This window comes from Triticum aestivum, chromosome 7D, assembly GCF_018294505.1.
Source record: "Triticum aestivum cultivar Chinese Spring chromosome 7D, IWGSC CS RefSeq v2.1, whole genome shotgun sequence".
Taxonomy (NCBI): domain Eukaryota; kingdom Viridiplantae; phylum Streptophyta; class Magnoliopsida; order Poales; family Poaceae; genus Triticum; species Triticum aestivum.
Window position 1 is genome coordinate 402,348,736 of NC_057814.1, and position 12,180 is coordinate 402,360,915.

General features: G+C 44.0%; 1 long non-coding RNA gene across 1 annotated transcript; it reads right to left on the reverse strand.

Moving 5' to 3' along the window:
• Positions 1 to 367: 367 nt before the first annotated feature.
• LOC123166529 (uncharacterized) lies at positions 368 to 3,908 on the reverse strand. Its single transcript, XR_006483578.1, has 4 exons — positions 2,990 to 3,908; positions 1,022 to 1,333; positions 544 to 951; positions 368 to 467 (listed from the first exon to the last, which is right to left on the reverse strand). It is a non-coding gene; the product is annotated as an uncharacterized lncRNA (long non-coding RNA).
• Between the last annotated feature and the right edge of the window lie 8,272 nt (positions 3,909 to 12,180).

The following is a 12,180-nucleotide window of genomic DNA, read 5'->3' on the forward strand; positions in this document are numbered from 1 at the left end:
ATATTTTAAAAAATAACATACTTTTTATTAAACAAAAATGATTTGTACCTGTGTAATTGGGTAGGATAGTGTACATCCGGTGAAATATTCCATAAATTTGACCGTAAATAAACCACAAGAAGAACTGTCTTCTTGAATTGGAGTTTGTAATTGTTCTGTGATCTTTCATTCAGTAAGATCAACGTCTTTCCAATCGTCCTTAATCAGGTTTTGACTTTTAAGAATATCCAAATGAAATTGTACTTCTCGTAGCTAAAAAAGATTTGGTGTTCAGAAATGATAGACATTAACAAAATATGAATTTATATCATTTACATGTAGGATTGAAATTGGTGTTGTAACTAACCGTAATAGCAAGGTCCTCTCGGACAAACTTCAGCACCAATGCATGTTTGAATCTCACGCTTTTTTGTATTCACGATAGCTAAATACCAATGCATGTTGCTGGCATTTATTGGAAGTTCTATCTGTAATAAAGATAATTAGGGAAAAAATAAAAATGCTTGAAACATAAAACATGAAAATTATGGATATGTATATTACCATGTCATACTCCATATATTTTTGGACAATATTTGTCATAAAGGCACTATCTTCTTGTATGCCAAGGTTACCATCCCGTCTTAATAGTGAGGTAACAAAAGGACTCTCAACATATACTTTATTGTCATTCTGGACATGAATTTAGTCCTTTAAACAACATATATATGCATAGATCACCTGAAATTAAGATTTCAAAAAATACAATACTGGTAAATATTAGTGCTTAGAAACTCTTTCCTGTTTTAGTAAGTGTACTTACATCATCATTTACCCACTCCTTTTCATCTAGCAGGCACATCAATTGATTTTGTAACACATAACTTCTATCTATCCGAACCAGCAATTCTTTACTCAAAGATGATTCTACTGCTATATGTGCACATAGATCATGGTCGGTCAATGCATAGTCTGCAAAAAACACAATAATTTAAGAATTTATTAAATACAAAAGTGTACAAATAATAAATCAAACAAATACCTTGTGGGAGATAATCATGTCTCATCAACTTTGATCTCTTTATTTGAATCTGGTTCCTTAATATCATGTAATGAGAAAACAGGAGATAATGTTGAGCTAGATGGCGATGGAGTAGATGGCAATGGATCATTATCTATCTGATCATCTGATTCCGGCACAATGGATTCAAAACATTCAGAAATTGGTGTAGATGCTGACATAGTTGGCGACATTGGCGATGGCTCCAGAACACCTGGTTCAGCAATTTTTGCTTTTTTAAGGTCGATTATCCAAATCCTCTGCAATGTTCAGTTCAGTGATGTCATCTATTTTCTGCAGTTACAACACAAATAAAAGGTAAGCCTCAAACCGTTAGTTTGTTGGTAGAATATTTCAGATCCAGACCAATCACAAGTATTAGACATTCAACTTTTCTACCATGCTTGACCTGGCATGCTTGAGGGAAACAAAAATAGAAGTTTAACCTTACGTAAAGATACATTCAACTCTGCAGAAGACTTGCTAACTGCTGCTACAACCAATTGACTCATGCCCAAACACCTCTAATGTATAAACGTACAAACATGACTTGCTGCTACATATGGATTCTACTCACTGCTACATATGAATGCTTGTGAATTCTTCATGTTACAGCAAGCAACTGAAGGATATACAAAATCATGAAAAATCTTCGTTCTTCATGCAGATGAAGGTACATCATTAATTGTTCTCACAACACATCAACGCTTACTTCCAATGATTTAAAATGCATGTCACTTTTCTTTGTCATGCATATGAAAAAAAACTAAGGGAATAACGCTAGAAGACTACACACTTCAGAGAAGAAGATTCATAATATCACAGAACCACATGAAGTGAGACATTTATGAGCTCGGCTTCAGCAACATTCAGGCCTTCCTTGCCTGCCTCTTGCAAGGCTAGCAATAATTCACAAGGTTATTCTAACTTGTCTCCAAATCGATTTTTTTACAAATCTGCACAATCAAGCAAAAATTGGGTATATAGTGCGGATCTGGGAGCAAGCACCTGGTACTTGGGGACTTCGAGACGGGGCATCTATATTACTGAAAGTACAGTACAGTATATATAGTTTCAGTTTTGCTAAGCTAATAGATGAGTAAGCAACTGGATTTCATTAATACCACTATAAGTGAAGAATAACCAAGTAGATTTCAGTATGCAATTGGATTTCATTAGTACTATATGAGTAAGGACAAAGAAAGTAGTTGTCTCCCTCTGGAAGAGAAACTCTTAAGGAACAAAACTCCAAAAAATACACCCAAACTCTGGTTACTCTGATAATATATCTTGGGCACTGTAATTTATGCTTACTTAGGATAGTATATAATTAGCACTATCAATACACTAACAGTCCATAGTTGTTTGCCTACAGTACCAGTGTACATGGTTATGGCCTGCATCCCATTGATTTTAGCCTGGCTAAATTAGAGATTTATTTGAGTAATAAAAATAAGAGCACACAAAGGAATAACAAATTCACTTAAATTTGTTAGTCAAGTCAAAACCTGCGGGAACCTGATTTTTTTCAGTTACAGATATATTTAGGTGCATAAGAGATACTAAAACTGTGAATTGTGTAGGGTAATCTGTCTTACGAATCACCCGGGGAAAAAAGTCTTAAGATTACTTGCCAACAGAAGAAATAACCCTTGTGGCTATGTCCTACATCATAATTCACATCACAAGAAAAGATGGACCAGGCCGTTCCCCTCAGAAACTCTAAACTGACTTGCATGTAGCACTCACAGAGACTACTAAATCAGTCTATAAATTTGAGCTTACAAAACTTTGCTGCTGTACTAACCATCCTCCATCAGTTTTCTCATGCTTTATAAATTAAGTAAAGTATTGTCCCTTATTTCAGTCAGGCTACAGAGCAGAATCGGAGACAAGAGACAGGGGACAAACAGGGGATTCCATCCAGTGAATATGAAGGCGATACATTACCTCTGGTGTAGCTGAGGCAGGCGAAATTGGGCGGTTGGACAGATGGTCTTGTTCCTCCGGCGAACTCGGCACTTCCTCCTCCGGCGAACTCGACGGCGACATTGTACGTTGCGTCAAAAAAAAGCAATTTGGACGGGCTTTGATGGAGCTTATGGTCCAAGGACGCAATCTGATGGAGATTTCGGCCGAGGACCACTCCTTCTTATAGCAAACAACTCAAATCCGGGTCGGGCACTCCATTGCTTGGTGTTGGAGAAGGACACGACCTCCTATTGTCCATCCAAATCACGGCACGGGAATAGCTCGTCCGAGATTGAGAAGGATACGGAGGAGGCCGGAGAGGATTGGTGGCGGCGGACAGGTCACAGCAAAGCGCGCCCGCGGCCGGCGTACCCACCAGAAAATGTTCCCCCTTCTATCCTCCGTCAAGCACAGCAAGGATGGCCGTCCGGCGACAAGGGCACCGCCCATGAACCTCTCCTGCTCCACCGCCCATGTACTCTCCTGCTCCGCTGGCATCTCCCCTGAACCTCTCTTGCTCTGCCCGCCGCGCTGCGCCTGAACCTCTGCTGCTCCGCCCGCCACGCCGTGCCTGAACATCTTCTCGGCCATCTTCTCCTGCTCCGTTGCACCGCCCCTTTTGCCGCAGCTCCGCATGAACCTCTCCCGCTCCGCCCGCCGTGCCTGAACATCTTCTCCTGCTCCGTCGCGCCACCCCTTCTGCCGCAGCTCCGCCCAGCTCCGCCCGCACCTGACCTTCACTTGTCCGCTGAGCGTTTGGATAAAACGTACCTTTTTTTAACGAAACGTTATTAGTAAAATAAGGACTACGGGTTGTATTACGGAAAAACACAGGGGTGTTTTAGCAAAAGTATGACGACGGTGAGCGGACGGGCATAATAGAGAGACGGGCCAAGGCCCAACTAGATCGCAGCCCAGCTAAGCGAAACGTAGCGGTCAATCGAGTCAATAATATTGTGGAGGAGACAAAATTTAGTACCACCTCGAATATGTTTTAAATTCAAACTGAAAGCATAAAATCACGGGAAGAAGCGTATTGTGACGGTGAACCCGACAAAGTCAATCCGTGCTTTATTATTAGGGAAAGATTAGGGCGTTGCAACGGGTAAAAAAAATCACCTGCATTAAACACAACAAATATGGCTCGAGAAGCTTCACCCGTGTCGCCCGTCTATTCTTCTTCCTGCATTGTTGATAATGGCAATAGTGTCCACCTGATTACAATACGCCCAAGGCCATTCCCAACTTATACTGTTCTTAGGGATAAGATGAAACTATGTTTCTTAGCACAGAGAGTAGGGCATGAACAATAATGGCGAAAGCAAATGCACATAGTAGATAACCTTATAGAATGTATAGAAAGAGAGGCTGAAACAGAATGGTTCACAAAATATACAATCTTAACTCTACTACAGACTATAGAAAAACCAAAGATAATCAGATGCATGTTCTTCCGAAATAACTTCAATTGGTTGCACTGCACTTAGATGAAATACAAACTAATAGCCGCATTTGTTCAGGACAAAATGTCAAGCATTCATAGCTGTCTTACGATTGTTATGGTCAAATACAAATCATGGTGAAGAACTATTATAACTTCTCTATAGCAATAGCAAGACACTATATAGATCTAACCCAATCAATCACATACATAGGAAAACGCAATAAGGCAGAAAATACGCATCTCAAATCACAAGAAACACATCATTGCCACGAATATTGCTTTTGCAACCTTGGCACTTCGAATATATTGCTAATGGAGAGTCATGCTGAAGTTGAAATAGGGGCCCGTCCCCAACTCCTGGACTACAGCCTTCACGACATCCAGCATGGTGGAGCCTGTTGGGGATCGTTGCAGAAATTAAAAAATTTCTACGCATCAACAAGATCAATCTATGGAGTTTACTAGCAACGAGAGGGGAGTACATCTTCATACCTTTGAAGATCGCGATGCGGAAGCGTTACAAGAACGCGGATGAGGGAGTCGTGCTCGTAGCGATTCAGATCGCGGCAGAATCCGATTCAAGCACCGAACAACGGTGCCTCCGCGTTCAACACACGTGCAGCCCGGTGACGTCTCCCGCGCCTTGATCCAACAAGGAGGGAGAGGTTGAGGAAGAAGGCTCCAACAGCAGCACGACGGCGTGGTGGTGGTGGAGTGGCAGTTCTCCGGCAGGGCTTCGCCAAGCTCACGCTGAGGAGGAGAGGTGTTGGGGAGAAGAGGGGCTGCGCCTTGGATGTGGTGTGGCTGCCCCCCCTCTACCCCTCTATTTATAGGGTGAAGGGGAAGGGGGGGGCCAGCCCCCTCCAGATGGATCTAGAGGGGGGGCGGCTGCCAAGGGGGAGGGGGCTTGCCCCCCAAGCCAAGGGGGCGCCCCCTTTAGGGTTCCCCCCCCAATCCTAGGCGCATGGGCCCTAGGGGGATGGCGCCCAGACCACTTAGGGGCTGGTTCCCTTCCACAAACAGCCCATAGAGCCCTCCGGGGCAAGTGGACCCTCCCGGTGGACCCCCGGAACCCCTTCGGTGGTCCCGGTACAATACCGATAAACCCCCGAACCCTTCCGGTAACCGTATGATGACTTCCCATATATAAATCTTCACCTCCGGACCAATCCGGAACTCCTCATGACGTCCGGGATCTCATCCGGGACTCCGAACAACATTGGGTAATCACATACAAACCTTCCTTATAACCCTAGCGTCATCGAACCTTAAGTGTGTAGACCCTACGGGTTCGGGAATCATGCAGACATGACCGAGACACCTCTCTAGCCAATAACCAACAGCAGGATCTGGATACCCATGTTGGCTCCCACACGTTCCACGATGATCTCATCGGATGAACCACGATGTCGAGGATTCAAGCAATCCCGTATACAATTCCCTTTGTCAATCGGTACGTTACTTGCCCGAGATTCGATCGTCGGTATCCCAATACCTCGTTCAATCTCGTTACCGGCAAGTCACTTTACTCGTTCCATAATGCATGATCCCGTGACCAACTACTTGGTCACATTGAGCTCATTATGATGATGCATTACCGAGTGGGCCCAGAGATACCTCTCCGTCATACGGAGTGACAAATCCCAGTCTCGATCCGTGCCAACCCAACAGACACTTTCGGAGATACCTGTAGTGCACTTTTATAGCCACCCGGTTACGTTGTGACGTTTGGTACACCCAAAGCATTCCTACGGCATCCGGGAGTTGCACGATCTCATGGTCTAAGGAAATGATACTTGACATTAGAAAAGCTTTAGCAAACGAACTACACGATCTAGTGCTATGCTTAGGATTGGGTCTTGTCCATCACATCATTCTCCTAATGATGTGATCCCGTTATCAATGACATCAAATGTCCATGGTCAGGAAACCGTAACCATCTATTGATCAACGAGCTAGTCAACTAGAGGCTCACTAGGGACATGTTGTGGTCTATGTATTCACACATGTATTACGATTTCCGGATAACACAATTATAGCATGAACAATAGACAATTATCATGAACAAGGAAATATAATAATAACCATTTTATTATTGCCTCTAGGGCATATTTCCAACAGTCTCCCACTTGCACTAGAGTCAATAATCTAGTTACATTGTGATGAATCGAACACCCATAGAGTTCTGGTGTTGATCATGTTTTGCTCGTGGAAGAGGTTTAGTCAACGGATCTGCGACATTCAGGTCCGTATGCACTTTACAAATATCTATGTCTCCATCTTGAACATTTTCACGAATGGAGTTGAAGCGACGCTTGATATGCCTGGTCTTCTTGTGAAACCTGGGCTCTTTGGCCAGGGCAATAGCTCCAGTGTTGTCACAGAAGAGAGTCATCGGGCGCGACGCATTGGGAATAACTCCTAGGTCGGTAATGAACTCCTTCATCCAGATTGCTTCATGCGCTGCCTCCGAGGCTGCCATGTACTCCGCTTCACATGTAGATCCCGCCACGACGCTTTGCTTGCAACTGCACCAGCTGACTGCCCCACCATTCAAAATATACACATATCCGGTTTGTGACTTAGAGTCATCCAGATCTGTGTCGAAGCTAGCGTCGACGTAACCCTTTACGACGAGCTCTTCGTCACCTCCATAAACGAGAAACATATCCTTAGTCCTCTTCAGGTACTTCAGGATATTCTTGACCGTTGTCCAGTGTTCCATGCCGGGATTACTTTGGTACCTTCCTACCAAACTTACGACAAGGTTTACATCAGGTCTGGTACACGACATGGCATACATAATAGACCCTATGGCCGAGGCATAGGGGATGACACTCATCTTTTCTCTATCTTCTGCCGTGGTCGGGCATTGAGCCGTGCTCAATCTCACACCTTGCAATACAGTCAAGAACCCCTTCTTGGACTGATCCATATTGAACTTCTTCAATATCTTGTCAAGGTACGTGCTTTGTGAAAGACCAATGAGGCGTCTCGATCTATCTCTATAGATCTTGATGCCTAATATATAAGCAGCTTCTCCAAGGTCCTTCATTGAAAAACACTTATTCAAGTAGGCCTTTATGCTTTCCAAGAATTCTATATCATTTCCCATCAATAGTATGTCATCCACATATAATATGAGAAACGCTACAGAGCTCCCACTCACTTTCTTGTAAACACGGGCTTCTCCATAAGTCTGCGTAAACCCAAACGCTTTGATCATCTCATCAAAGCGAATGTTCCAACTCCGAGATGCTTGCACCAGCCTATAGATTGAGCGTTGGAGCTTGCACACCTTGTCAGCATTCTTAGGATCGACAAAACCTTCTGGCTGCATCATATACAATTCTTCCTTAAGGAAACCATTAAGGAATGCCGTTTTGACGTCCATTTGCCATATCTCATAATCATAGAACGCGGCAATTGCTAACATGATTCGGACAGACTTCAGCTTCGCTACGGGTGAGAAAGTCTCATCGTAGTCAACCCCTTGAACTTGTCGATAACCCTTAGCGACAAGCCGAGCCTTATAGATGGTCACATTACCATCCGCGTCTGTCTTCTTCTTAAAGATCCATTTATTTTCTATGGCTCGCCGATCATCGGGCAAGTCAGTCAAAGTCCATACTTCGTTTTCATACATGGATCCTATCTCGGATTTCATGGCTTCAAGCCATTTGTCGGAATTCGGGCCCGCCATCGCTTCTCCATAGTTCGAAGGTTCACCATTGTCTAACAACATGATTTTCAGGACAGGGTTGCCGTACCACTCTGGTGTGGAACGTGTCCTTGTGGACCTACGAAGTTCAGTAGTAACTTGATCCGAAGTTCCTTAATCATCATCATTAACTTCCTCTCTAGTTGGTGCAGGCACCATAGAAACATTTTCTTGAGCTGCGCTACTTTCCGGTTCAAGAGGCAGTACTTCATCAAGTTCCACTTTCCTCCCACTTACTTCTTTCGAGAGAAACTCTTTCTCTAGAAAGGATCCATTCTTGGCAACAAAGATCTTGCCTTCGGATCTGAGGTAGAAGGTATACCCAATAGTTTCCTTAGGGTATCCTATGAAGACGCATTTTTCTGACTTGGGTTCGAGCTTTTCAGGTTGAAGTTTCTTGACATAAGCATCGCATCCCCAAACTTTCAGAAACGACAGCTTAGGTTTCTTCCCAAACCATAATTCATACGGTGTCGTCTCAACGGATTTCGACGGAGCCCTATTTAAAGTGAATGCGGCAGTCTCTAAAGCATATCCCCAAAATGATAGCGGTAGGTCGGTAAGAGACATCATAGATCACACCATGTCCAACAGAGTGCGATTACGATGTTCGGACACACCATTACGCTGAGGTGTTCCAGGCGGCGTGAGTTGTGAAACAATTCCACATTTCCTTAAGTGCGTGCCAAATTAGTGACTCAAATATTCTCCCCCACGATCTGATCGTAAGAACTTTATTTTCCTGTCACGTTGATTCTCAACCTCACTCTGAAATTCCTTGAACTTTTCAAAGGTCTCAGACTTGTGTTTCATTAAGTAGACATACCCATATCTACTTAAGTCATCAGTGAGGGTGAGAACATAACGATAACCACCGCGAGCCTCAACGCTCATTGGACCGCACACATCAGTATGTATGATTTCCAATAAGTTGGTTGCTCGCTCCATTGTTCCGGAGAACGGAGTCTTGGTCATTTTGCCCATGAGGCATGGTTCGCACGTGTCAAATGATTCATAATCAAGAGACTCCAAAAGTCCATCTGCATGGAGTTTCTTCATGCGTTTGGCACCAATGTGACCAAGGCGGCAGTGCCACAAGTATGTGGGACTATCATTATCAACCTTACATCTTTTGTCATTCACACTATGAATATGTGTAACATCACGTTCGAGATTCAATAAGAATAAACCATTGACCAGCGGGGCATGACCATAAAACATATCTCTCATATAAATAGAACAACCATTATTCTCAGATTTAAATGAGTAGCCATCTCACATTAAACGAGATCCAGATACAATGTTCATGCTCAAAGCTGGCACTAAATAACAATTATTGAGGTTTAAAACTAATCCCGTAGGTAAATGTAGAGGTAGCGTGCCGACGGCGATCACATCGACCTTGGAACTATTCCCGACGCGCATCGTCACCTCGTCCTTCGCTAGTTTCCGCTTATTCTGCAGCTCCTGTTTTGAGTTACAAATATGAGCAACTGCACCGGTATCAAATACCCAGGAGCTACTACGAGCACTGGTAAGGTACACATCAATAACATGTATATCACATATACCTTTGGTACTGCCGGCCTTCTTATCCGCTAAGTACTTGGGGCAGTTCCGCTTCCAGTGACCGTTTCCCTTGCAATAAAAGCACTCAGTCTCAGGCTTGGGTCCATGCTTTGGCTTCTTCCCGGCAACTGGCTTACCGGGCACGGCAACCCCCTTGCCGTCCTTCTTGAAGTTTTTCTTACCCTTGCCTTTCTTGAAACTAGTGGTTTTATTGACCATCAACACTTGATGTTCCTTTTTGATCTCCACCTCCGCTGATTTCAGCATTGAATATACCTCAGGAATGGTCTTTTCCATCCCCTGCATATTGAAGTTCATCACAAAGCTCTTGTAGCTAGGTGGGAGCGACTGAAGGATTTTGTCAACGACCGCGTCATCCGGGAGATTAACTCCCAGCTGAGATAAGCGATTGTGTAACCCAGACATTTTGAGTATGTGCTCGCTGACAGAACTATTCTCCTCCATCTTACAACTGTAGAACTTGTCGGAGACTTCATATATCTCGACCCGGGCATGAGCTTGGAAAACCATTTTCAGCTCTTGGAACATCTCATATGCTCGTGCTGCTCAAAACACTTTTGGAGCCCCGGTTATAAGCTATAAAGCATGCCGCACTGAACCAGGGAGTAATCATCAACACGTGTTTGCCAGGCGTTCATAACGTCTTGGTTTGCTGGGACGGGTGCTTCACCTAGCGGTGCTTCCAGGACATATGCTTTCTTGGCAGCTATGAGGATGATCCTCAAGTTCTGGACCCAGTCCGTATAGTTGCTACCATCGTCTTTCAGCTTGGTTTTCTCTAGGAACGCGTTGAAGTTGAGGTTGACATTAGCGTGGGCCATTTGATCTACAAGACATATTGTAAAGGTTTTAGACTAAGTTCATGATAATTAAGTTTATCTAATCAAATTATTAATGAACTCCCACTCACACAGACATCCCTCTAGTCATCTAAGTGATACATGATCCGAGTCAACTAGGCCGTGTCCGATCATCACATGAGACGGAATAGTCATCATCGGTGAACATCTTCATGTTGATCGTATCTGCTATACGACTCATGCTCGACCTTTCGGTCTCTTGTGTTCCGAGGCCATGTCTGTACATGTTAGGCTCGTCAAGTCAACCTAAGTGTATTGCGTGTGTAAATCTGGCTTACACCCGTTGTATGCGAACGTTAGAACCTATCACACTCGATCATCACGTGGTGCTTCGGAACAACGAACCTTCGCAACGGTGCACAGTTAGGGGGAACACTTTCTTGAAATTTTAGCGAGGGATCATCTTATTTATGCTACCTTCGTTCTAAGCAAATAAGATGTAAAACATGATAAACATCACATGCAATCAAATAGTGACATGATATGGCCAATATCATTTTGCTCCTTTTGATCTCCATCTTCGGGGCGCCATGATCATCTTTGTCACCGGCATGACACCATGATCTCCATCATCATGATCTCCATCATCGTGTCTTCATGAAGTTGTCTCGCCAACTATTACTTCTACTACTATGGCTAACGGTTAGCAATAAAGTAAAGTAATTACATGACGTTCCAGTTGACACGCAGGTCATAAATAAATTAAGACAACTCCTATGGCTCCTGCCGGTTGTCATACTCATCGACATGCAAGTCGTGATTCCTATTACAAGAACATGATCAATCTCATACATCACATATATGATTCATCACATCCTTCTGGCCATATCACATCACATGACACTTGCTGCAAAAACAAGTTAGACGTCCTCTAATTGTTGTTGCAAATTTTTACGTGGCTGCTATAGGTTTCTAGCAAGAACGTTACTTACGCCAAAACCACAACGTGATATGCCAATTTCTATTTACCCTTCATAAGGACCCTTTTCATCGAATCCGATCCGACTAAAGTGGGAGAGACAGACACCCGCTAGCCACCTTATGCAACTAGTGCATGTCAGTCGGTGGAACCTGTCTCACGTAAGCGTACGTGTAAGGTCGGTCCGGGCCGCTTCATCCCACGATGTCGCCGAATCAAGATAAGACTAGTAACGGCAAGTAAATTGACAAAATCGACGCCCACAACAACTTGTGTTCTACTCGTGCATAGAAACTACGCATAGACCTAGCTCATGATGCCATTGTTGGGGATCGTTGCAGAAATTAAAAATTTTCTACGCATCACCAAGATCAATCTATGGAGTTTACTAGCAATGAGAGGGGAGTACATCCTCATACCTTCAAAGATCGCGATGCGGAAGCGTTACAAGAACGCGGATGAGGGAGTCGTGCTCGTAGCGATTCAGATCGCGGCAGAATCCGATTCAAGCACCGAACAACGGTTCCTCCATGTTCAACACACGTGCAGCCCGGTGACGTCTCCCGCGCCTTGATCCAGCAAGGAGGAGGGAGAGGTTGAGGAAGAAGGCTCCAACAGCAGCACGATGGCGTGGTG